The sequence below is a fragment of the Chiloscyllium punctatum genome, chromosome 9 (assembly GCF_047496795.1).
Source record: "Chiloscyllium punctatum isolate Juve2018m chromosome 9, sChiPun1.3, whole genome shotgun sequence".
NCBI classification, from domain to species: domain Eukaryota; kingdom Metazoa; phylum Chordata; class Chondrichthyes; order Orectolobiformes; family Hemiscylliidae; genus Chiloscyllium; species Chiloscyllium punctatum.
In genome coordinates, this window is record NC_092747.1 from 98,921,262 (window position 1) to 98,947,502 (window position 26,241).

A 26,241-nucleotide genomic window follows, 5' to 3' on the forward strand; every position below is an offset into this window, starting at 1 on the left:
TGGCCTTTGGCCAATGGGGTAATGAGCTGGATTCAAGTCATTCAATGTGGTCATGCGAACATCCTTCATTGTTGCCATGTCAGGAGGTGTAAAATACTCTTAAACAGGCAGTCAAGATGCCAGAACATCTGATCAATCTTTCTTCAATATAGAGCTCTTGGGCTGGTTGTAACTGGTTCCTCTTGAATCTTTGTAATCTCTTTGACTTTTAGGTCCACTGTTCACTGTAACTGATTGCTGCTGGCTGCTGTTTAATTTAGTTTGGCCAATTTCTGTGGCCCTGAGTCAATTTAGGATGTCTAAATTTAGACTGATAGATGCTCAACCACAAAACAAAAGCAAGGTAGGGATGCAAAGGAGTAAATGGAGAGTATTCCAGAGTTTGATACCCAGACAACTGAAGCACAAACACTGAGTGGTGGAGTAATTAAAATTGACCATGCCAGAATTAAACAAGCAAAGAAATCTCAGAGGGGCATGAGGAGATTCAGAAATAAGGAGGTAAACAAAGAAAACGAAGATGGGCAGTTTAATATCAAAGTAAAGGTTGACAGAGAACCAATGTTGTTCAGTTGGCATTGGGTGATAAGAAAACGGAATGCTGTGAGGTAAGAAATGAGCGGCTGAGCTTTGAGCAGCATCATGGTTACAGTGAATAGAATGTGTGAGTACAGCCCGGAGAAAATTTGAATAGTTGAGTCTACAGGTAACAAAGATATTGGTGAGGGTGGTTTTGGCAGGAGGTAAACTGAGGCAGAAGCAATGTTCCAATAAAGATTCATATCTCCTCAGTGTGAAGCAAATGAAAAAAAGAGGGTGGATTTGAACTGACGAGTCTGTGGATTTTATCTGTAATTTTCTTGGGGTTTCATGCAGTTGCACAGTACCTGAGTTACACCAAGTGCATGGAGTAACACATCTCATGTGACAGATCAGGGACTGACATTTTACCTGATTTCCCATTGAAATTGCTATCGTTCTTTAACTTCAAACCACACTTTACAATATCTATAAGTAATAGGGACGTCTATATCAGCAGTCAGAAGATGACAAGCCCTTCCTTGTTTAAAAAAAAATCATATTTTTGCTTTGCTTTCCTTCAAAGCTGGTTCCTGTCACCAAAGGGGCCTCTGGGAAATCCCAGTGATTCTGGATTTGGAAATCGCACATAAAGAAATCCTTGCAAAGCTCAGTGTGACCTTTCTTTACTGCAGTAGAAAAAAAGACTTTAGTGGCAACATGCCTTGGGCAACATATCTAAATCTTGTAATATACAACTGAAAAGTGCTGGCAGCATTACTTGAAGGCATTTTAAATAAGTCATTAACATATAGAGTGAAGTGTGCAGTCACCTTCACAGCCATCACTGATCGATATCTGTCTAGACAGACATTGTAAAAATGCTGAAACTTTTGGCTTCTGTTAAAAATCTGATGCTCACATGCAGCTACTTTTCTTGTGAAGTCATTTATGTGACAAAAAAACTGGAGAAAAGGTAATTTAAAAAATCAATTATCTTCAATTCTACTTCCTACATAAGCAAGTATCAATAAGATCAAAATTCTATTATCCAAGGACTGACTGTTTAAAGGAACTCATTTGGAACTCTCTGATTAAGCTCACCAATGGGAAATAGTCAAAAATGAGGTCAGTCATATTGAACGTCTGTGCAAATTACTCTGCAAGCTTTCAAGTGTATGGCTGAAGCAAATATTGTTCTTTTTTAAACTTAGTGATACCTTTTAATCAGGAGGCTTTGGCTTTCTTCAACAACTTTTGTGCCAGGATCAGAAACAGTTCTCCAGAGATGCTGAACAACCTAATGAATACTCTTTCCATGCCCAAGTTTTGGAGGTGGGACTTGAATCCAGGACTTTTAGCACAGAGGGAGGGGTGCTACCAACCAAACCATAAGATCTTCTAGATGACACTGACTGAATCGGTCTTTCTTTGCTGATTTATTGTGTCCATCTCATTGGATTTCCTGTGGCAGTGGTTTTGCTACCGGCACTGCTTTTAGGTTAGGCTGATGGAAATGATAAACCTGATTAGATAATGACCAGTTCAGCAATTATAAACTCCTGCCAAGGTGTGGGTGATGTGAACATCCTTTTACTTCCTCATTGAGATGATGGCAGAATCAAAAGGGTGTCAAAATTCAAGCAACCCATTTGCCACAAGGTCATGCATTGTTCACTATGGTAATGCAGGGTATTTTCTATGATCAGGCTATACTCTGGGCATTTCATCAGGGCAGGAGTTAGTGTTTACTGTCTGTGCATCTTCCTTGCCAATCACACTGTTCAAAGGATTTGTGTCACTCCCAACTCTGAATTCACCATCAAGGATGAGCTCATCTCCCTTTGGGGCACATGACAGCAACTCACCAAGTCTGGAGTAGAATTTCTCTTTGGCCTCAACAATGGCTGCTCGTTTTCATGCATTTGTCCTGAAGACTGTGGTGTCCTGCTTCTGGGTTGTTAAGCCAAATAATCATGAGCTATTTATTTATCTCACAAGACAGTTTGATGATATGACCAACAAGCTTGTTTCTTGATGATGAAACTAATCCCATGGAGTTGGCTTTCTTCCTTAGATTTATTCTTCAAAAATGGCCACCTTGTTATTGAGCTGATTTTCTCATGTGTAACATGTCTTATTCAGGGCAATAATGTCATTGTTTGATGACTGAAGTTCTGGGCCTATGATATTGATGAGAGTTTGCTGCTGGACTTTCCATGAATGTCCTGATGTTCAAGGTCCCAAACTTCATTTTGAAGGGGTGCAAAATATATGTTCTTTTACGTGGGCTGGCTTTTGCACACCGATGAATATTTAATCCTGGAGGAGCAAGATGTTCTGGTAATCTAGGATATTTGGAAGCCAGGCAGTTCTGAACAGACACACACACACACACACACACACACGGTTACATGATTACTTGTAGATGCTTTGCAGCGTTGTGCTGGAGGCAAATGCTTATCCTGAATCGAGCTAATATTTATCATGGTAATGTTTGCTGACAAGTCTTCTAAAAACTTGACACAACCAAAGCAGAATTGGATTAGCAAAACAAACACTGTAAAGGGCTCATTGGTGCCATATTAGTTCTGACAATGATTCCAATCTAAAACTTTAACCTGTTTATTTTCAATTTCAGCTACTGACCAGTCTGTTCTAAATTTCCAACATTTTGTGTCAAAGTTACAATGCATGATTTTAATGGAAATGAGAATGCAACAGGTAAGCCAGGCCGGTGAAGCATTATTGCCCACTTTGCACTGAAGAACATAAAAAATAGGGCTGAGTAGGTTTATTTCAATGCAAGGAATATTATAGGTAAGGCAGACAAGCTTAGAGCTGAATCTGTACGTGAGACTATGACGTTGTGGCCATTACAGAAACTTGGTTGAGAGAGGGACAGAAATGGCTGCTCAACATTCCAATGTTTCATTGTTTTTGAGGAGGTAGAGAGGGAGGTAAAAGAGGTGAAGGAGTTGTATTACCAATCAGGGAGAATTTTACATCTGCACTCTGAGAGGACATACTGGAGGGGTCATCCACTGAGGCAATATGGGTAGAGCTCAAAAATAAGATGAGTGCAATCACTCTGATAGAATTGTACTATAGGCCCCTCTAACAGCCACCGAGACATTGAGGACCAAATATGTTAGACAGATTATGGAAAGATGTAATAACAACAGGGTTGTCATAGTGGGTGACTTTAACTTCCCCAATATTGATTGGGATTCCTTTAGAACAAGAGGCTTAGACAGGGCAGAATTTGTTGGGTCCATCTAAGAGGGTTTCTTGAAACAGCATGTGGATAGTCAAACTAGAGGAGGGACCATACCAGACCTTATAAGCCTGGCCAGGTGATTGACCTTTTAGTAGGAGACCATTTTGGAAACAGTGATCACAATTCCTTAAGTTTTAAGATCACTGTGAATAAGGATAAGTCAGGATCTTGTGACAAACACTAAATAGGGGAGGACAAATTGTGTCAGTATTAGGAAGAAGCTACAGTGTGTCAATTGGGAGGAGCTGTTATCAGGCAAGTCCACATTTGGCATGTGGAAATTGCTTAAAGACCTGCTGATGAGAGTTCAGAACCCACATGTTCCAGTAAGGAGAAAGGACAGGATGGCAAGATAAGGGACTCTTGGATAATGAGGGAGGTTGTGAATTTAGTCTAAAGGACAAAAGAAGCATATGTAAAGTTTAGGAAGCTAAAGTCGGACAAGGCCCGTGAAGAATGTAAAGACAGGATGAAAGAACTCAAGCAGGGAATTAGGAGAGCAAGAAGAGGCCATGAAATGATCTTGGCAAGTAGGGTTAAAGAGTATCCTAATACATTCTATGCATACTTCAAAAATAAGAAGATAACTAGGGAGAAGGTAGGACCACTCAAGGATAAAGGAGGGCACTTGTGCTTGGAAGCAAAGCATGCAAGTGAGATCCTAAATGAGTACCTTCCATTGGTATTCATTCAAGAGTAGGGTATGGAGGATAGTGAGATTTGTGTGGAGCATGTTAATATGCTAAAGCATTTTGAGATCAAGAAAGAAGTGGTGTTGGATTTCTCAAAGTGCTTTAAGGTGGTGCAATGGTATCTCACAAAGTTATTGAGAGAAACAAGAGAGGAGATTGTTGGGGCCTTGACCAATATCTTTGTATCCTCATTAGCCACCGGAGAGGTCCTGGAGGATTGGCGAGTAGCTAAGGTTGCTCCTCTGTTCAAGAAGGGAATTAGGGATAATCTAGGAAATTACAGACCAGTGAGTCTCACATCAGTGGTTGGGAAGCTATTGGAGAGAAATCTTTGGGATAGGATTTAAGCACATTTGGAAAAGCACGGCCTTATTAGGGAAAGTCAGCATGGCTTTGTGCAGGGCAGGTCATGCCTTACTAATTTGATAGAATTTTTCAAGGTGAGAAAGATAATCAATGAGGGTAAAGCAGTGAATGTTGTCTACATGGATTTTAGTAAGGCTTTCAACAATGTCCCTCATGGTAGGCTGATCCAGAAGATTAAGATGCATGGGATCCAGAATGACTTGGACTCATAGATTCAGAAAAAGTTTGCCCATAGAAGGCAGAGGGTAATGGTGGAAAGGTGTTTTTTTTAGGCTGGAGATCAGTGACTAGTGGTGTTCCACAAGGATCCGTACTGGGGCCTCTGCTGTTTGTGATATATATCAATGACTTGGATGAAAATGTAGAATGGGTGGATTAGTAAGTTTGTAGACAATACAAAGATTGGTGGAGTTGTGGATAGTATAGAGGTTATCAAAGGATGCAGTAGGATATAGATCAGTTGCAGATATGGGCGGAGAAATCACAGTTGGAGTTAATCCATGTGAGGGACTGTATTTTGGGAGATCTAATGTTCAGGAAAAGTAAACAGTTAATCTCAAGACCCTGAACAGCATCGATGTACAGAAGGATCTTGGGTTTAAAGCCCATTGCTGCCTGAAAGTGGCCACACAAGTAGATAGGGTGGTAAAGAAGGCATATGGTAATGCCTTCCCTTTTTGGGGCTTGGGGAACTGAGTACACAAGTCAGGATGTCATGTTGCAGTTTTATAAGACATTGGTTAGGTCACACTAGAGTATTGTGTTCAATTCTGGTCGTCACATTACTGGGACGATGTGGAGGCTTTAGAGAGGGTGCAGAAGAGGTTTACCAGGATGCTGCCTGGATTAGAGAGTATGAGTCTATAAGGAGAGACTAGAAAAACTCGGGTTGTTTTCTCTGGAGAGGCAGAGGCTGAGGGGAGACTTGATAGAAGCTTATAAAACTGTATAGGGTTGACGGTCAGAATTTTTTACCTGAAGTTGACATGTCTAATACGAGGAACATGCATTTAAGGTGAGGGGGAAAATTCAAAGAAGATGTGAGGGGTACATTTTTTACACAGAGGTTGGTAGGAGTCTGGAACATGCTGCCAGGGGTGGTGGAGGAGGCAGATACAACAGGGGTGTTTAAAAGACTTTTAGATAAGCTCATGAATATGTAAGAAATGGAGGGTAATGGAACAAGGGCAAGCAGAAGGGATTAGTTTAATCTGGCATCATGTTCAGTACAACATCGTGGGCCAAAGGGCCCTTTTCTGTGCTGTACATTTCTTTGTTCTATGTTCTGTGTTCTAACTCTAGAGTCTTCAGCAGGTGAAATATCTTCCCAGGATCTAACCTATCAGAATTACGTTCTTCTAACAATTAACTCCAACAATGAATAACTCGCACCATTTTAAATATGTTCTGCTTTCCTACATTTCCTTCCAAGCTAGGTAAATTTGCTTCTCTGCATATAATATTCTATTAATCATACATACTTAGTTAAACTGCCTGTATTTGTTAAGGTATCTTTTTGTGTACAATTATTGCACAAAATCAAGATCTATTCTTTTCTGTTTTTACTGCCGATTTCCAGCATTTGTAAATTTATATTTTTGTAAATTTTGTTCACATATCAAGTCCTTGAATGGAATATACTGCACTCGGCAATTATAAGATAAATTTAAAACACAATCTGTTACTGCGGTAATTGTATTACATCTACCTCGCAAATGTTCCATTGCAAACCACTGCCAGGCACAGAACTGATGCCTCACTTAGGCACTTTAATCTTCAATAATACTTAGATGTTAGGAGAGCATTTGGCTTTGAATTGTTGAATTAAATCTTGAAGGCTTGTGTATGAAATAGTACAGATAATATTATTTACAAATGGAGATAAGTTGAACCTTCAAGTCCTTCACAGCCACCCTTTACTATAATTGTTGATGTAGTCTGGATATAAATCAACAGAAACAGCATTTCAAGTAATGCTTATACATAATGTTGGTTGAGTTCCAGTCAGCTGAAAAGAAAACACAAGTCCTTCATGCTATAATTAGTTTGCTTTACTCTTGAGAACTGGTAACAATGGCTTCTAACACATCGTCCCAAGTAATTTAAAAAGCAAAAACAAAGTTTTGAAAAGACCTGGAAGATCCATGCAGAATATTTGACATCACCTTATGTTTATGTTGATTTTTCTGGTTTATCCTCAATAATGTCTGTGTTCATTTTCTTGCTGAGCACATTGCATTTTGAAGAGGAATGATTCTTATTGCTGTAGCCAGCTCTTTGCTTCACTGTTCTAAAGAAATACATCACTATACAAATCTCCCATTATCCCTGGAGATAATGGCGGTAGGGGAGCAGTGAATATGTATTATAAATAAAGAATTATAATACATATTAATTTTCACGTCTTAGAAACATTTGGAAGTATCTAATGTACCATTGGATATTCTGAAGTGCAAATGAGGTCATGCAGAGTGATGGCAATGGCATAGGTTCAATTCTTGTGCTGATGAAGGAGCAGCGATCCGAAAGCTAGTGCTTCCAAATAAACTTGTTGGACTATAACCTGGTGTTACGTGATTTTTAACATTATACACCTCAATCCAATAGCAGCTCCTCCAAATCATGTGGTTGGGATTCTCCTTCCCAACCATTCCCTTCACTTGACACAGGGTAATCCTCAGATTGAACTACCACCAGTCATCTCTCTCTATAATGAGAGAGTAGCCCTATGGTCTGATAAGACCTTATTGATACATGGACATATGCAATCAAATGAGGAACTCTAAACAACTAATCTGCTTTTAATGATGTTGCTTGGTGAGAAATGCTAGCTGGAACTCTGAGCAAACGCTGTGCATTTTTTGTAAAATATCTTAGAATCTTCAACATCCAACAGGACCAGCAACTTTCCTTGCTTGTAATATTCCATAGGTTGTGAGTGATTAGAAATTTCATTTTATTTCTTCAAACATTTGAACAAGGTCAAAATTTAAATGTCTGCATTTTAAAATAAAATTGCAGTGGGAAGATGCGCAATTGTAGAGAGATCAATGAGAATGAGAAATGCTAATTGTAAAAACAACAATGAAGTAAATTCTTTGCATGTTGAAGAATGGGGTGCTGGAAAAGCACAGCCGGTCAGGCAGTATCTGAGTAGCAGGAGAATCAACATTTCGAGTTAACCCTGATGTAGAGCTTATGCTCAAAATGTCGATTCTCCTGCTCCTTGAATGCTGCCTGACTGGATGTGCTTTTCCAGCATCACACTCTTTGATTCTGATCTCCAGTACCTGCAGTGCTCACTTTCTCCCACCAAATTCTTCACATGGTTTGCTTCTACTTTCTGTTAGCAGTAACATTATCATTGCGCTGGGAAAGATGATATGCACATGATGATAATTACAACAGCTAACATTCAGCAGCATAGCAGTGCTGCTAACCTTAAAGAAATCTGCATGTCTTCACTCTCTGTTCAGCAGTTATTCCCCTTCTGAAATACAAATTTTATTTTTATTCGTTGATGAGATATGAGCTTTGCTGGCTAGCCACCATTTATTGCCTATCCCCAAATGAACTTGAGAAAGTGGTGTTGAGCTGTGGAAGCTTTGTATCATAATGAACAAATCTGATGTTGTAGATATATAAAATTATCTTCTCCTGGCCAAGTGTTTAAATTAACATTCCATTAAAATATAAACCTCATTGACAAGAGCTAACTTTTTCAAAGGCTTCTACAGAAAGATGAATGGCATAAGAATGAAAGTTCTCAGCTTTTCCCTTTATTGCTTTCTGACTGTGCTTCTACAGTGATCCCCTGAAACATCACTGACAGAAGCTTTTCCATGTCCATTTTCATTGTGCATGTGCGAATTCCAGAAACTGCCATCTGTTTCAATCCAGAATGTCTAACATGCCTGAAAATGTGGCCAGTTTTCAGATCCTTATCAATACCATAACAGCATGGATAGGGTAAATAGACAAGGTATTTTCTCTGGGGTTGTGGAATCCTGAACTAGAGGGTATAGGTTTAGGGCGAGAGGGAAAAGATTTAAAAGGGACCTAAGGGGGCAACATTTTTACGCAGAGGATTATGCATGTATGGAATGAGCTGCAGAGGAAGTGGTGGAGGCTGGGACAATTACAATATTTAAAAGACATCTGGATGGTGTATAAATAGGAAAGGTTTAGAGGAATATGGGCCAATTGCTGGCACATGAGACTAGATCTATTTAGGATATCTAGTCGGCATGGATGAGTTGAGCTGAAGGGTTTGCTTTCATGCTGTACATCTCTATAAATCTAATAGGAAAGAATGGACACGAAGTATGCAAAAGTGAAACCAAGGGCTGATTTATTGCTATCAAGTTACATAACTGAAGTTGGAGAATTTCCTCAATCTTCAGATGTCCAGAGTATGAAGTGCCCTAAATCTCTTGCTGTCACCTATAAAACCATTTTAAATAGGCAACAGGAGTAGGCCAGTCATGGCTAATGCACAACCCTCTGCGTAAAAAGGTTGCACCTTTGGTCCCTTTTAAGTCTTTTCCTTCTCACCCTAAACCTATGCCCTCTAGTTCAGGACTCCGCAACCCTAGGGAAAATACCTTGTCTATTTACCCTATCCATGCTGTCATGGTATTGATAAGGATATTCCTCATGTCCACTTTCCTGTCCTTTTCCTGTAATCCTCGATTGCCCTATTAATCTGTCTATCTGAACCTGAACAGGCTGGGGCTGTTTTCCCTGGGGAGTGTTGGAGGCTGAGAGGTGACCTCATAGAGGTTTACAAAATCACGAGGTGCATGGATAGGATAAATACACAAAGTCATTTCCCTGGGGTGGGGGAGTCCAAAACTAGAGGGCGTAAGTTTAGGGTGAGGGAGAAAGATATAAAAGGGACCTCAGGGGCAACCTTTACATGCACAGGGTGGTATGTGTATGGAATGAGCTGCCAGAGGAAGTGGTGGAGGCTGGTACAATTCCAATATTTAAAAGGCATCTGGATGGGTATATGAATAGGAAGGGTTTTGATGGATATGGATCAAGTGCTGGCACATTGGACTAGATTAGGTTGGGACATCTGGTCAGCATGGATGAGTTGGACCCAAGGGTCTGTTTCCATGCTATACAACTCTATGCCTCTGACTCTACCCAAAAGTGTCTGTGGTAAGGAATTCAAAAGATGCACAACCCTCTGAGAGAAGAAATTCCTCTTCATCTCACTCATAAATTGTTGCTCCTTTGTTGTGAGACTATTCTCTCTGGTCTTATGCACTCCCATGAAGGGAAACATGCTGTCAGCATTTACCATGTCAAACCCCTGACGTATCCTGTATGTTTCAATTATATCACCTTTAAAGTTTATAAACTTCCAGTCCAAAGAGTCCCAACCTGTTTCATCTTTGCTCATAAGACAATCACTCCATATTGAGAATCATCTGAGTGAGCTTTCACTGAACTGCCTCCAATGAAAGCAAAACTTTCCTTAAGTAAGAGGATCAGAATTGCCCAGAGTACTCCAGGTTTAGTCTCACCAGCACTTTGTGTAGTTGCAGTAAGATCTCCCTACTCTTGTATTCCCCCTTAAAATAAGGGCCAACACTCCATCAGCTTCCCTGACTACCTGCTGCACCTATATGCTAGCTTTCTGTATTTCATGCACATGTACCCCTAAGTCCCTTTGTCTTGCAGCTTTCTGCTGTTTTTTTCCCATTTACATAACATTCTGTGCTTTGTTCTCTTTTCTGAAATAAACAACTTTATATTTCACTACATTGCGCTCCATTTAACAACTTTTTGCCCACTTACGTAACCTAGACAGACAGACAGGAGGCTGGAAGAACACAGTCGAGAGTGTGGTGCTGGAAAAGTAGAGCCGGTCAGGCAACATCAGAGGAGCAGGAGAATTGACATTTCGGGCACAAGCCCTTCATCAGAAATTAGGCTTATGGCCCAAGGGGGCTGAGAGATAAATGGGAGGGGAGTGGGGCTGGGAGGGAAGGTAGTTGTGAATGTGATAGGTAGATGAAGGTGGGGACAAGGTGATAGGACAGAGAGGAGGGTGGTGCAGATAGGTGGGAAAGATGCTGAGTTGAGAGTGTGGTGCGGGAAAAGCACAGCTGGTCGGGCAGGAGAGAAGCAGGAGAGTTGACGTTTTGGGCAAAAGCCCTTCATCAGGAATGAGGTTATGAGCTGAGTGGGTCGTGAGATAAATGGGAAGGGGTGGGGCTGGGGGAAAAGTAGTTGAGAGTGTGATAGGTAGATGAAGGTGGGGGTAAAGGTGATCGGTCAGAGAGGAGAGTGGTTAGGTGGGAAGGAAGATGGACAGATAGGACAGGTCATGAGGGCGGTGCTGAGGTGGAAGGTTGGATCTGGCATAAAGTGGGGGGAAGGAGAAATGGGGAAACTGGTGAGATCCGCATTGATGTCATGGAGTTGGGGGGTTCCAAGGTGGAAAACAAGGCATTCTTCCTCCGGGCATTGGGTAGTTAGGGAGTGGGTGGACAAGTCAGGAGGACGGTGCTGAGTTGGAGGTTTGGGACTGGGATAATGTGGGGGGAGGGGAAATAAGGAAACTGGTGAAATCCACATTAATCCCGTGTGGTTGCAGGGTCCCAAGAGGGAAAATTAGACGTTCTTCCTCCAGGCGTCACGTGGTAAGGGTTTGTCGATGCAGGAGGACCTGCATGTCCTTGGCAAAGCGGGAGAGGGAGTTGATGCAGGTGTCCCAGAGGTGTCCCAGTTGTTATCCAGTCTCCCCGATGTGGAGGAGACCACATCGGGTGCAACGAATACAATCGGTGACATTGGTGGAGGTGCAGGTAAATTTCTGTCAGATTTAGAAGGATCCTTTGGGGCCTTGGACACAGGTGGGGTGGGGGGAGGTGTGGGTGCCGGGTTTGCACTTCTTGCTGTAGCAGCGGAAGGTGCCGGGGTGGGGTGTGTGTTGCTGAGGGACATGGATCTGATGAGGGAGTCACAAAGGGAATAGTCTGTCTGGAACACTGGGGGTAGAGAGGGATATATATCCTTATTGGTGGGGTCTGTTTGCAGATGATGGAAGTGGCAGAGGACAATGCAATGTATACAGAGGTTGGTGGGGTGGACGGTCAGGACCGAGGGGGTTCTATCCTTGTTGCAGTGGGAGGGGTGGGGTTCAAGGGCGGTGGTGCAGCAAGTGGAGAAGATGCATTGGAGGGCATTGTTGACCACATGAGAGGGGAAGTTGTGGTCTTTAAAGAAAGAGACCATCTGGGATTTTTTAATGTAGAACTCGTCAGCTTGGGAACAGATGCGGCGGAGGCGGAGGAATTGGGAATCCGACTTGGCGTTTTTAAAGGACGCTGGAAGAACCATCAGGACAAGCAGCATCAGAAGGTGGAAAATTCAGCATTTCGGGTGAAACCCTTTTTTAGTCCTGTCTACTTTGGATTCCAGCATCTGCAGTTTTTTTGTCACTTACTAAATTTAGCTGAAAGCTGTCTGTATTTCTCTCACAAGTTACCTTTCTACCTATTTTTGTGTCTTCAGTAAATTTGGTTACAATACATTCACTTCCTTCCTCCAATTCATTAATATACAGGGGAACCTTGATTATCCGAACGAGATGAGCGGGCACTATTTTGTTCGGATAATCGATTATTCGGTTAATCGATTAAATGCCTTTCCTCTGGGGCTCAAAGTTTTTAAAGTCTGTTCCTCATTCAGGAGACAGCAGCAGCACGTAGCGTGAGAGGCCCAGCCCCCAACCCCCAACCCTGTCCAACACCACCCCCGACCCCCCAATCCCGTCCAACACCGACCCGCACCCCTAACCTGTCCAACACCGCCCCCACCCCGGAACCCTGTCTAATACCACCCCCCCACACCCCCAACACCACCCCTAACACCGATCCTGTCCAAAACCACACCCAGCCCCTCAACCCTGTCCATCACCTGCCCCGCCCCCAACCCCATTCAACATCGCCACCGGCCTCCCGAATCCTGTCCAATACCACCCCCAACACCACCCCTGACCCCTTCCAAAACCGTCCCCCACCCCTCAATCCCATCCAACACTGCCCCCGCCCCCTCTCTGGGGCAGCCGGACTGGACACTAACAAAAGACTGCTGCTGCAGCTGACTTTGTGGGGTTAGTCTCCAAAGAGTGTGCATACACACACATACACACACACAAACACACACACATACACAACTTTTGACTGCACCTTTTTGACGGGTTTCACCTCTGCCCTGAACAGGACAATGTTGGAGAGATTATCTGAGGAAAGGGGTGGAGGTTTAGGGTACACCCCTCTGTAGGACTCCAGGGAAAGTGTGAGGAAGGAGAGAGGGCGGAGGTCAGTCATTTGCAGAAGGTGCCTGTTTAATCACTGTAAACAAAATACGCGATCACCATTGGAAACATGCCTTTGATGTAATGTTTCTTTCAGGACCTCGAGATCTCCTTCGGATAATCCGATTTTCAGGTAATTGGTATTCGAATAATCGAGGTTCCTCTGTATATTGTAAACAGATGTAGCTCCTATACTGATCCCTGTGGAACTTCACTGGTCATAGGTTGCCAACCTGAAAAGAACCCTTATCTTCCCACACTGTTTCCTGTCCATTAGCCAATTCTTTATCCACTATCTCCAATACCAAGGGACCTTATCTTATGATTTAATGGGGTACCTTGTTGAACGCATTCTGGAAGTCTAAATATAGCACATCTGTTGGTTCCCCTCTATCACTCTGATTGAGATTTCTTCAAAACACTAATAGATTAGTCATACATGATTTCTCTTTCATGAAGCCATGTTGACACTGTTGATTAGATTGTGGTTTTCCAAATGTTCTGTTATTACTTCCTTAATCATTGATTCCAATACTTTTCCAAGAAAAGACTTTAGGTTAATCAGCTGATATTTATCCACCTTTTGCCTCTCTCCCTTTTTGAATAGATGTGATGCTTAGCAATTTTCCAATCCTGTGTACTTCTCCAGAATCCAAAGATTTTTGGAACATTACAACCAATGCATCCACTGTCCCTGTAGCTACTTTGACCCTCAGTTGCAACCCATCAGTGCTAGGTGACTTACCTGCCTTTAGCCCCATAATCTGATACTATTTTCTGATGCAAAACTTTTGTTTAGCTCATCTGCCATTTCCTTGTTCTCCAAAACTGCCTCCCCAGCTTAGTTTTCTAAGGAGTCTCTGTTCATTTTGACCTCTCTCTTCCTTTTTGGATATTGAAAAGATGTCATGTTGTCAGCTTTAATATTTCTCATTCATTTGCCTTCATAGTTTGCTTTATCTTTATTATCTTTTCAGTGATCCTTTGCTGAATTCAGAATTTATCCCAGTCTTTAGTGCTATCACTGGTTTTAGCCTCCTTCTATGCTTTCTCTTTCAACTTAATACAGTACTGTCCTCAACTTCCTCAGTTAATCATGGTTTATCACTCTCTCTCTTAGAATCTTTCCTCCACACTGGGATATAATTTGCTGAGAGTTTTGAATTAATTCCGTAAGTGTCTGACACTGCATGTTTACAGTCATTCCTGCTAATCTACCTGCCTAGTTCATTCTAGCTAACCCTAATCTCATGTCATTGTAATTCCCTTTATTTAGGTTAAATGCAGTTGGTTCCAACACAAGTTTCTCACTTTTGAACTGAATATTAAATTCTGACATGTCAGATTAGATTAGATTCCCTACAGTGTGGAAACAGGTCCTTCAGCCCAACCCGACACTCCGAAGAGTAACCCAACTAGTCCCACTTCCCTCTGACTAATGCACCTAACACTATGGGCAATTTAGCATGACCAATTCACCTCAGCTGCACATCTTTGGACTGTGGGAGGAAACTCACGCAGACATGGGGAGAATGTGGAAACTCCACACAGACAGTTGCCTAAAGCTAGAATCAAACCTGGGACCCTAGTGCTGTGAGGCAGCAGTGCTAGCCACTGTGCCACTCATTAGGATCACTACTTCTTAGGGGATCATTTACTCAAAGGTCATTAATTAAACCTGCCTCATTACCTATTACTGGATCCAAAATAGCCTGCTCCCTGGTTGGCTTCATGACATGTTGCTGTGGGGAAATATCACTAATGCACTCTAGGAATTTGCTGTTGTAGCTGCCCTTTACAATTTGATTAACCCAATTTACAGGAAGACTAAAGTCACCCATAATTATTGCTCTATTCTTTTTACATGCTTAGGATCATAGAATCTCTACAGTGTGGAAACAGGCCATTTGGCCCAACAAGTCCGCACCGACCCTCTGAAGAGCACCCACCCAGAACATTCCCCTACCCTATTACCCTGCATTTACACCTGACTAATGTACCTAACCTACATATCCCTGAACACTATGGGCAATTTGGCACGGCCAATTTACCTGATCTAATCATCTTTGGATGTATTATTTGTTATTATTGCTATTGTTATTATTTGCTGTTATTTGTTGATCAATAATCAACCCCATCACTAACCTGCAATCCTGCACTCTCCTTTACCTTCAATCTAACCCTAACCCTATCGCAACTGAACCCACACAAATTCAATCACCACTATCTGTTTAAAGCTCTGTTAACAGACCTACTGATGTGATTCACCAGGAGTCTTGTTGCAGCATGAGTCAGGAGCTTGTCCCATTGAATCAGTTCCTTCCTGTTTGGGTTCAGTTCCTTGGCAAATTATAAGATTGAAGGTAAAGGAGAGTGTAGGATTGCAGGTTAGTGATGGGGTTGATTATTGGTCAACAAATTTCTGAAGAAGGGCTCATGCCCGAAACGTCGATTCTCCTGCTCCTCGGATGCTGCCTGACCTGCTGCACTTTTCCAGCAACACATTTTCAACAAATAATAGCACCAGTACTGGTGTTAATGCCTCATGAATTCAAACCTGTTTCTTCCACACCAATCTTTCAGCCACGCGTTTACCTCCTTAATCTTGCTGACCTTGTGCAAATTAGTTCATGGCTCAGGGAATAATTCAGAGATGTTCATATGAGCTGCTCATATTCCAGCAGAACCTCTTTCCTCTTTCTGCCTATATCATTGGTACCTACATGGAGCATGACAGCTGGATTCTTCCCTTCCCATTTCAAGTTCCTCTGCAGTCCAGATGAGACACCCTGAACCCTGGCTCTTGGCAAACAACACAGGACACTTGACTAAAAATAAAAAGTACTGATGATCATAGCAGATCAGGTCCCATCCACAGGGAGAAGCAAGCTAACACCCCGAGTCTAGATGACTTTTTATCATCTGGTGGACAGTCATCTAGACTCGAAACTTTAGCTTGCTTTCTCTCCATGGATGCTGTCTGTCTGCTGTGATCTCCAGCATTTTTTGTTTTCAGTATAGGCTTCGGCAACTGCAGTAATTTGCTCCTTCTGGAGTCTTGATCCTAGCCACGAAGAACCGTGTCTATTCCTCTGATTGTACTATCCCTTACTATACTGGGAGATGTAATTATCAGGATGCTAAAAATTAACACAACTTCACAGATTTTTTCATTCTAATATAAATGTACCAGACTCTTGCCCATAACTTGTGACTAGTAATCAATTATTAATATGACTTTGTAATGTGTCTGTGAGGCTGTTAATCAGAGTATTCTTCGTGATAATTACTTTGGACAGTGCTCTTGGTTATTTTAATATATGAAGACAGTTTAACAATTTAACAGAACTATGTATTCATAATTGAAAATGTTTGGAAGAGTGAGCTCCCTTTAGATTTCCTTACCCTTTTCAAAGTTTGACACCTGATTATCCAGTTGGCATGAAAATGTCTCATGCAAATGCTTGGAATTTATAGATAAAGTTCTAATTCTTGATTGAGAGTGTGCAGTTAAATAAGTTAAGAGGAGATTAAGAAGGCATCGTTTACTCTTGCACATAAATACAGTAATGCAAAGCTACTGGGTTCAGTTTCTTGGACCTCTTAGCACCAACACTGGTGATAATGGGTCATGATGCTATCTTCCACTGAGATAGTGGCACTCTGTTGCTAGTTTTAATCAGATGTAAGACAGAACCCCTGTAAGTGGTGCCATGCTGGATCAGATGCTCAATGACAATAGATTACAGCTTAAAAACCCACAACAGCCAGGTGCAAATGTATTGAATGGTGAGCACCATTAGTTCATCACTGAATGCAGAATGTGCAGTCATTATGTTCAACATTCTTCTAACCCTCACTCCAAATACAGTCCACAAGTCTTCTGACCAGCATTCAATAAGCAGCCACACAAATGTTTAACACACAAGATGGAGCTTGGGGTAACATATTAGCATTGATAGAATCTTAATTAATGGACAGAAAGTGGGAATAAATGGGATTTTTTTAATTGGCAGGTTGTGACTACTGGTGTGCAGCAAAGATCAGTGCTAGCTCCTCAGCTATTTATAATCTTTAGTAATGTCTTAAATGGTAACAGATTGTAATGAATAAACATTTGCCAATGATACAAAGTTAGTTAGGAACATAGGTGAGAAGAGGCTATAAAGAGGTTACAAAAACATACAGTCAAGTTAAGTGAGTGAGCAATGGGATTGTTGTTACAGTGTTATGTAGGGAAGCACGTGAATATTGGTAGAACAGGTCATTTTGATATAATTCATGTTTCATCAATGTGAGTTGGCCATAACATGATTGATGAATTATGGACACTGTTTGGAAATACACAAACTTTCTACTGAACGGGTATAGTGATTTTATTCAGCGATCTTCTCCAGCCTGATTTTTCTTAGCATGAGGTTGCAGAGGAGCACAAAATGTCATGTTTTACCAGAACAACCTGTAAGAATTGAAATGCTTTGAAAAGGCACGAAACTTGTAAATGTTGATGTTCTGGGTGACTTGGATGTCATCTATAGGGAACACAAGAAGTCGGCATGTAGGTGCTGTAAGCATGTTTCAGTAATAATTGAACTTCAGTTAAAGTATGCAAATATAACGTTTGAAATGAAATGTAATGAAAGAGAGAGATCAGCTGCATCAAAGCAAGGGTTTACACATTACCCATTAAAATACGAACGATATATACAGCTTCCGAGAGATGTGTTTATCATTTAACAATGGGAACTGTCTCCATGGACTTTGAGAAAGCCTGAAGGCAGTTCTAAAGCTGTAGTCTCCATTGTGACAGCATCACCAGTGGCAATAAAGGCCCTAGGTTCCTTGCAGAGGAATCACCTGAAACCTCTGACAATTTACTGATATTAGATGCAGCTACCGAGTAACTGGTACATTATTCAGCTTGGTCTCCACTCTTAGCTTCTTCTACAGTATGACACTGTGTCTTAATTTCCTCATGTTGCTAAACTCCCCAAAGGCTCATTGATAAAAAGAAAGAACTTGCATTTAAAAAGCAACACTCACCATCTCATTGTTGGCCTTTATGTGCACATGAAAAGCTTCTGAATGATGATGTCACCCAGGCAACCCGAAATGGGTGTTCTGTTTCATCTCCGCATTGCTAGCCAGCATTTAGAGATCGTGCTTCCCAGGCAATATCTGTGATACTTTCATTGGCGCAAAGTACAAAATGGGAAGATGGTAGTCTAGTTGTAATGCCACTGGAATAATGCTCTGGAAAAATTACTTCAAATCCCACCATGTCAACTGGTGAAATTCAAGCTGAACTAAATAAATCTGAAATTGATTCACATCTTCACATGGCTATGCCAGTTATTACAATTTACTCTGTAGACCCATGTGGTTGACTGTATCTTGTGGAAAGAAAATATGGCATCCTTCTCTAGAATGGTTTATATATGACTCCACAGTATTGTAGATGACTCTACTCTCTGGAATGGTCTAGCAAGCCTTGCAGTTCAAGACCATTAGACTCGGGCAACAATTGCCAGCCTTATCTGTGAGGCCCATTTCCCACCAAAGAATAAAAATAAGGGAAATTTCAATAAAACAAAGGGTAGGCTTGCATCAGGCTTCCAAGACTGCTCCTCAGCCAATTGCTGACCAGAGGAACCCACAATATCAGGTAACCCGCATTGCCCTTTGCCCCAAATCCTTTGGTTCAGTCCCCAACCTAAAAAGTTTGTGATCTCCCATTTTCAGATCTGATCCAAACCCACCCTAATGGTCCTTACTCCCCAACCCTGCCATTGTTGGCCCAATGTTCCTCTCTAAAACCTATCATCTCTGCGGTCTCCTCCCTCAGGGATCTGATTTCCACCTTCAACTCTAATTCTAAGGTCTCAGATTCTACTGCCCTCTAGGCCAATGAATTCACATCTCTGACCCCTCAATTCCACATTCCAGACTCCATGCCTCTGACCTGCTATTACAAATTCCCTGCAAGGCCTATTTAGATTGTGGAATTGGCAGACAATCTAGGATTGTTCATTCCCCATCCCAACGACCCTAACCTGATTAGAATATTGCATTATTTGCCAAGTGATAGGAACTATTTTGTAATGAATATTTGCAATCAGAGTGCCATATCTCTCACAAAGGCTCAACAGTCTTTGCACTAAAGTGATAATGTATCATTTTGCCGCCAACACCAAGAACTGCAAGAAACACACTTGATGAAATGTGCAGCATTTGCGTCAAACAGTGTGATTATTTTGACCTTCTGAGATTGTAATATCAATCTACCCACCCTCTGCCTCCACCATATGAACATCGGAGAGCAGAGGTTTCTGGGAAAGGAGGGACTGTTTTATTTCTCTCCAGCTATAAAAGTGAGTGTTTTCTAAACCTGAAATCTTTCTCTTCTAGCGCCTCCCACCTAAACACCAGGGACACATCAGGTAAGCTTCTCTTCTTTTTTACCTTCTGATAAGGGGACTAGCAGGGATGGCAGTGCAGGAAGAGGAATGTTCCTCCTGCATGATGTTTGAGATGAAGGACGCCATTAGTGGTCCCCCCAAGAACATTTGCAGGAAGTGCACCCAACTCTTGCTCCTCCAAGACAGCGCTGGAGCAGGAGCTGGATGAACTTCGGATCATTCGGGAGGCAGAGGCTGTGATAGATAAGAGTTACAGGGAAGTAGTTAACTCCTAGGCATGAAGAAAGCTGGGTAACTGTTCGAAGAGGAAAAAAACAGTCAGTGCAGGAATCCCCTGTGGCCGTTCACTGAAAAACAAGTATACCGTTTTGGATACTGTTGGGGGGCATGATTTACCAGGGGCATGCAGATCTCTGGCACAGAGTCTGTCCCTGAAGGGAAGGGGGGAAAGGAGGACAGCGTTAGTCATTGGAGTCAGATAGAAAGTTTGTGGGGAACGAAAGAGACTCGCGGTTGGTGTGTTGCCTCCCAGCTGCCAGGGTCCGTGATATCTCGGATCGTATCTTTGGCTCCTGTAGGGAGTAGATGACCAGCCCCAAGTCGTGGTCCACGTAGGTACCAATGACATAGGTAGAAATAGGGATAAGGATGTAAAGCAAGATTTCAGGGAGCTAAGGTGGAAGCTTAAAGTGAGAACAAACAGAGATGTTATCTCTGGTTTGTTACCTGTGCCACGTGATAGTGTGGCAAGGAATAGGGAGAGATATAAGCTGCACACGTGACTGCAGGGATTGTACAGGAAGGACCGTTTCAGGTACATGGATAATTGGGGCTCATTCTGGGGGAGGTGGGACCTTTACAAACAGGTTGGTCTTCACTTGAACTAGAGGGGTACTAATATCCTGGGTGGGAAATTTGCTGGTGCTATTCAGGTGGGTTTATACTAACTCAACAGGGTGATAGGAACCTGAGGTGTTATTCCAGTGCACAGGAGGATGAGAGTAGGCAGGGCATGGACAGGATTTCCCAGTCACACTAATGTGCTGGCAGACAGCAAGCTGGTTTGAAGTGGAGTTCTCTGCAGATAAATGTGAGGTGATTCACTTTGAGAAGAATAACAGGAAGGCAGAGTACTGGGTCAATGGAAAGATTCTTGATAGTGTGCATGTGCAGAGTCCATGTACGTAGATCCCTGAAAGTTGCCACCCAGATTGGTAGTTCTGTTAAGAAGGCATACAGTGTGTTAGGTTTTATTGGTAGAAGGATTGCGTTCCAGAGCCATAATGCCATGCTGCACCTATACAAAACGCTAGTGCGGCCACACTTGAAATATTGGTTTCAGTTCTGTTTGCCCCATTACAAGAAGGATGTGGAAGCATTGGAAAAGGTGCAGAGGAGATTTACCAGGATGTTGCCTGGTCTGGAGGGAAGGTCTTATAAGGAAAGGCTGAGAGACTTGGGTCTGTTCGCATTGGAAAGAAGAAGGCTAAGAGGGGATTTGACAGGGTAGACAGTGAAAGTCGTTTTCCTAGATGATGACATCAGCTTGTATGAGGGGGCATAGCTACAAATTGAGGGGTGATAGATTTAAGATAGATGTCACAAGCAGGTTCTTTACTCAGAGAGTGATAAGGGTGTGGAATGCCCTGCCTGCCAATGTAGTTAACTCAGCCACATTAGAGGCATTTAAACAATCCTTGGAAAAGCACATGGTTGATGATGGGATAGTGTAGAGGGATGGGCTTAGATTAGTTCACAGGTCGACACAACATCGAGGACCAAAGGGCCTGTTCTGTGCTGTGTTATTCTATGTTCTATGTTCTGTAAAAAGGAGGAATAGGATTGGGTCATTCTGCCTTTTGAGCCTGATCCACCATTCAACAAGATCATGGTTAATCTGGTTTTAACTTCAACCCGACCTTCCTGAATATCCCCGAAAATCTTTCATCCACTTGTACCAGATCAACCTCATTCCAAACTCACCCCCCTCCCTTGGTACAGGCCATTCTGTTCCTATCTGTGACTATCAATAACAATCCTCAGTCTAATTGGAAGCAAAACCTATTAATCAGGTTGGTTTCTGGTCAGAGAACTAATTGGTGAAGCCCTGGAAATTAAAAACTACACAGAGTGTAGCAGAATCCCAACTTCCAAAGGTTCCTCTCCTCTTTTTGAGCTAGACAAGTCTGGTAAGCAAAAATCAATGTCAATGTATCAGTACAAGCTTATGAGTAAAGTGAAAGTTGACAGTATGATTGGCCCCTTGGAGACCTGGATTATCATTTGATTTGATTTGATTTATTACTGTCAGGTGTACTGAGGTACAGTGAAAAGTATTGTCTTACATGCTTTACAGGCAGACCGTACTATACAAGTCCATCAGGGTAACAGAGCAGAGCGCAGGATATAATGTTACAGCTGCCGAGAAGGTGCAGAGAGAGTTCAATATTAACATTAAAGAGGTCCATTCAGAAGTCTGAAGAAGCATTTCTTGGATCTGTTTGTATGTGTATACAAACTTTTATATCTTCTGCCCAATGGAAGATGGTGGAAGAGAGTATAATCTGAGTGGGAGAGGTCATTGATTGTGCTGGTTGCTTTCCCAATGCAGCGGGAAGTATAGATGAAGTCAATGGATGGCAGGCTGGTTTGCGTGATAGATTGGGCTGTGTTCACTCCTCTCGGACTTGAGAAGAGTAGTTGCCATACCGTGTTGTGGTGCATCCAAATAAGATGTTTTATATGGTGCATTCACAAAAATGTGTAAGAGTTTTTATGGACATGCATCCTGAGGACGTGGAGGCGTTGCTGTGCTTTCTTGGCCACATCATCCAAGTGGGTGGACCAGGACAGATTCTTGGTGATCATCACTCTCAGGAACTTCATGCTCTCAACCATCTCCATCTCGGCACCACTGATGCAGATCGGGGCATGCTCTCCACTCCGCTTCCTGAAGTTAATGACCACCTCTTTCATTTTGCTCACATTGACGGAGGGTTTGTTGTCTTTAGACATGATGTTAAGCACTCAAGTTCCTTCCTGTACTCCATCTCATCATTGCTCGATATCTGACCTACAACAATTGTGTCATCAGCAAATATTGTTGATTGTTCAAACATTGTTTGAGCCATTGTTGATAGCACAGTAGCGCCATCCAGGGGTTGAGCAAAGTATGCATATAATGAGGCTTATGAGCCAACAGTCTCATTATGCAGAATATTCTTCCCATCTTGAGGTATAATTGATAAAGCTCAACTTATCAAAGTATTCACTGTTGGAAGATGTGAGGAAAACCATTTAGTTAAATAGATAAAAGTATTAATTATACATTGGCCAATCAAAACTTGGAATCTCTACAGTGGAGCAAGCCATTCAGCCCATCAAATTCACACTGACACTTCGAAGAGCATCCCACCCAGACCTGTACGCCTACCCTAACACTGCAATCCTGCATTTCCTATTGCCAATCCACCTACCCTGCGCATCTTTGGACTGTGGAAGAAAACCAGAGCACCCGGAGGAAACCCATGCAGACATGGGGAGAATGTGCAAACTTCACACAGACAGTCACCTGAGGGCAGAATCAAATCTGGATCCCTGGCACTGTGAGGCAGCAGTGCTAACCACTGAGCCATTATTCCACCCACTGATGATGTGGTAGGGTAGAGGGATTCTGACATTCATAAGATCTTAAAAGAAATACATCAATTGGAAAAGGCCGGACTGCAAACTAAACTTGCTGTATCCTCAATTTCTATGGGGGTTTTGGGGGATTGGGGTGTGGTTGTTGTGAGATGTGGAATAATGATTTGCTCCCTGCCTGATTTTCTTTACATTAAATTCCAGAAAATCTGATGTGCTGCCTCATGTAGTCAATTTGCCAGTTTGAGTTCAGGACTGGGACTGTGCAACTTTATATAGTTACTGCATTGCTGCTTCAAGTATTTTTAAAATTCGAGTGCCTGCTGAAAATTACTTCATTTTGGCACGTTGCCTCTAAATAAGTTCTGTCTCTGGAATTGAGTGAAACTATCACTGTCCACAAGAAAAGCTGCAAGAAAGACATATGGTGAAACTTCTAGTGTGTCTTATGGCAAGATATATTGAATAAGCAATTTGAGATCTCATGATAAATTGGTATGAACCATTGTAAAGACCATAGTAGAGTAATGTATGGTGTTTCTTGTGCCACATTTCCAGTTCAAACTTTCGAAAGAGAGCTCAGTAGATATGCAGGAGGAAGAAGCCACCCCACAGAGTAGATTGGAGGAGGATGCACTCACTCACCAAGAGGTTTTCAGCACAAAGACTTTAGCACAACTAAATGTAGGAACATTATAAGCTCAGACAAGATATATTTGATTATATTTTCACCTTTGAGATTCTTGGTGCAGAATTTCACATGCTTATACAAAACGTCAGAGTTGCATTTTGCAACTTCATACCCATTACTTCTAATTAACAGAGTTGTCAGCTTGAGTGAGTGATTTACAGGGTTGGTAGTCAATGGGTATTACATTAAATGAAATTTGAGATACGTACTTTTCTGTTACTTTTAAAGATGAATGCACGGCAGAGGAGCTGGTGCAGGGGAGAAGGATTCACACTTTGGATCATTGTAATCTCTTCTGGGGTAGATGTGACCTGAATAAGAAGGACAGACTGCACCTGAATTGGAAGGGGACTAACATACTGGCAGGGAGATTTGCTAGAGCTGTTCGGGAGGAATTAAACGAGTAAGGTGGGGGAGAGTCCTAGGTCATTAGTGAGGAAAGAGAGCAATCTGAGACTGGTATAGCTGGGAAAAGGAGCAAATCAAACAGTCAGGGCAGGCAGGGGACAAAGCAGGTAGGGCTGATAAACTAAATTGTATTTACTTCAACGCAAGAGGCCTATCAGGGAAGGCAGATGAACTCAGAGCATGGTTAGAAACATGGGACTGAGATAACATGCCAATTACAGAGACGTGGCTCAGGGATGGACAGGACTGGCAGCTTCATGTTCCAGGATACAAATGCTACAGGAAGGACAGAAAGGGGGGGAAAGTGGGGAGGTGGAGTTTTGTTTTTGTCAAGAGATAACTTTACGCCTGTACTTCGGGAGGATATTCCTGGGAATACATCCAGGGAAGTTATTTGGGTGGAACTGAGAAATAAGAAAAGGATGATCACCTCATTGGGATTTTATTATAGACCCCTCAATAGTCAGTAGGAAATTAAGGAACAAATTTGTAAGGAGATCTCAGTTATCTGTAAGAATAATAGGATGGTTATGGTAGGGGATTTTAACTTGCCAAACATAGACCGAGGCTGCCATGGTTTTAAGGGTTTAGATGGAGAGGAATTTGTTAAGTGTGTACAAGAAAATTTTCTGATTCAGTATGTGGATGTACCCACTAGAGAAGGTGCAAAACTTGATGTACTCTTGGGAAATAAGGCAGGCCAAGTGACTGAGATGTCAGTGGGGGAGCACTTTGGGGCCAGCGATCATAATTCTATTAGTTTTAAAATAGTGATGGAAAAGGATAGACTGGATCTAAAAGTTAAAGTTTTAAAGTGGAGGAAGACCAGTTTTGACAGTATTAGACAAGAACTTTCAAAAGTTGATTGGGGGCAGATGTTCACAGGGAAGCTTTCAAAAATGAGATAATGAGAGTCCAGAGACAGTATGTACCTGTTCAGGTGAAAGGCAAGGCTTATAGGTGTAGGGAATGCTGGATGACCCGAGAAATTGAGATTTTGGTCAAGAAAAAGAAGGAAACATATGTCATGCATAGACAGGAGAGATTGAGTTAATCCTTAGAAGAGTACAAAGGCAGTAGGAGTATACTTAAGAGGGAAATCAGGAGGGCAGCAAGCGGACATGAGATAGCTTTGATAAATAGGGTTAAGGAGAATCCAAAGGGACTTTATAAATACTTTAAAGATAAAAGAGTAACTTGAGAGAGAATTGGAGCCCCCAAAGATCAGCAAGACGGCCTATGTGTGGAATTACAGCAGATGGGGTATTTTGCATCAGTGTTTACATTGTGCAATTCTGGTCTTGCTCCTGTTGGAAGGATATTGGGAAACTTGGAGGATTTGAACTGCAGGGAGAGTCTGAATAGGCTGGGGCTGTTTTCCCTGGAGCATCGAAGGCTAAGGAGTGACATTATAGAGGTTTATAAAATCATGTGGGGCATGGATAGGCTAAATAGACAAGGTCTTTTCCCTGGGGTGGGGAGTCCAGAACTAGAGGGCATAGGTTTAGGGTGAGAGGGAAAGATTTAAAAGCGATCTAAGAGGCAACTTTTCATGCAGAGGGTAATGCATCTTTGGAATGAGCTGCCAGAGGAAGTGGTGGAGGCTAGTACAATTACAGCATTTAAAAGGCAACTGAATATGAAGGGTTTAGAGGGATAAGGGCCAACTGCTGGCAAATGGGACTAGATTAAGATATCTGGTCAGCATGGACAAGTTCGACCAAAAGGTCTGTTTCTGTGCTGTACGGCTCTATGACTCTTTGACCCTAAGAAGTTCTTTGAAGATCCACAGTTTTCTTTCTTAATTCTCCTCTAGATGGTACAAATGGCACTTTTTCCTTTGGTTATCGCCTCTCAGATTCTCTCTTAAGCAAAAAGTAACACATTGA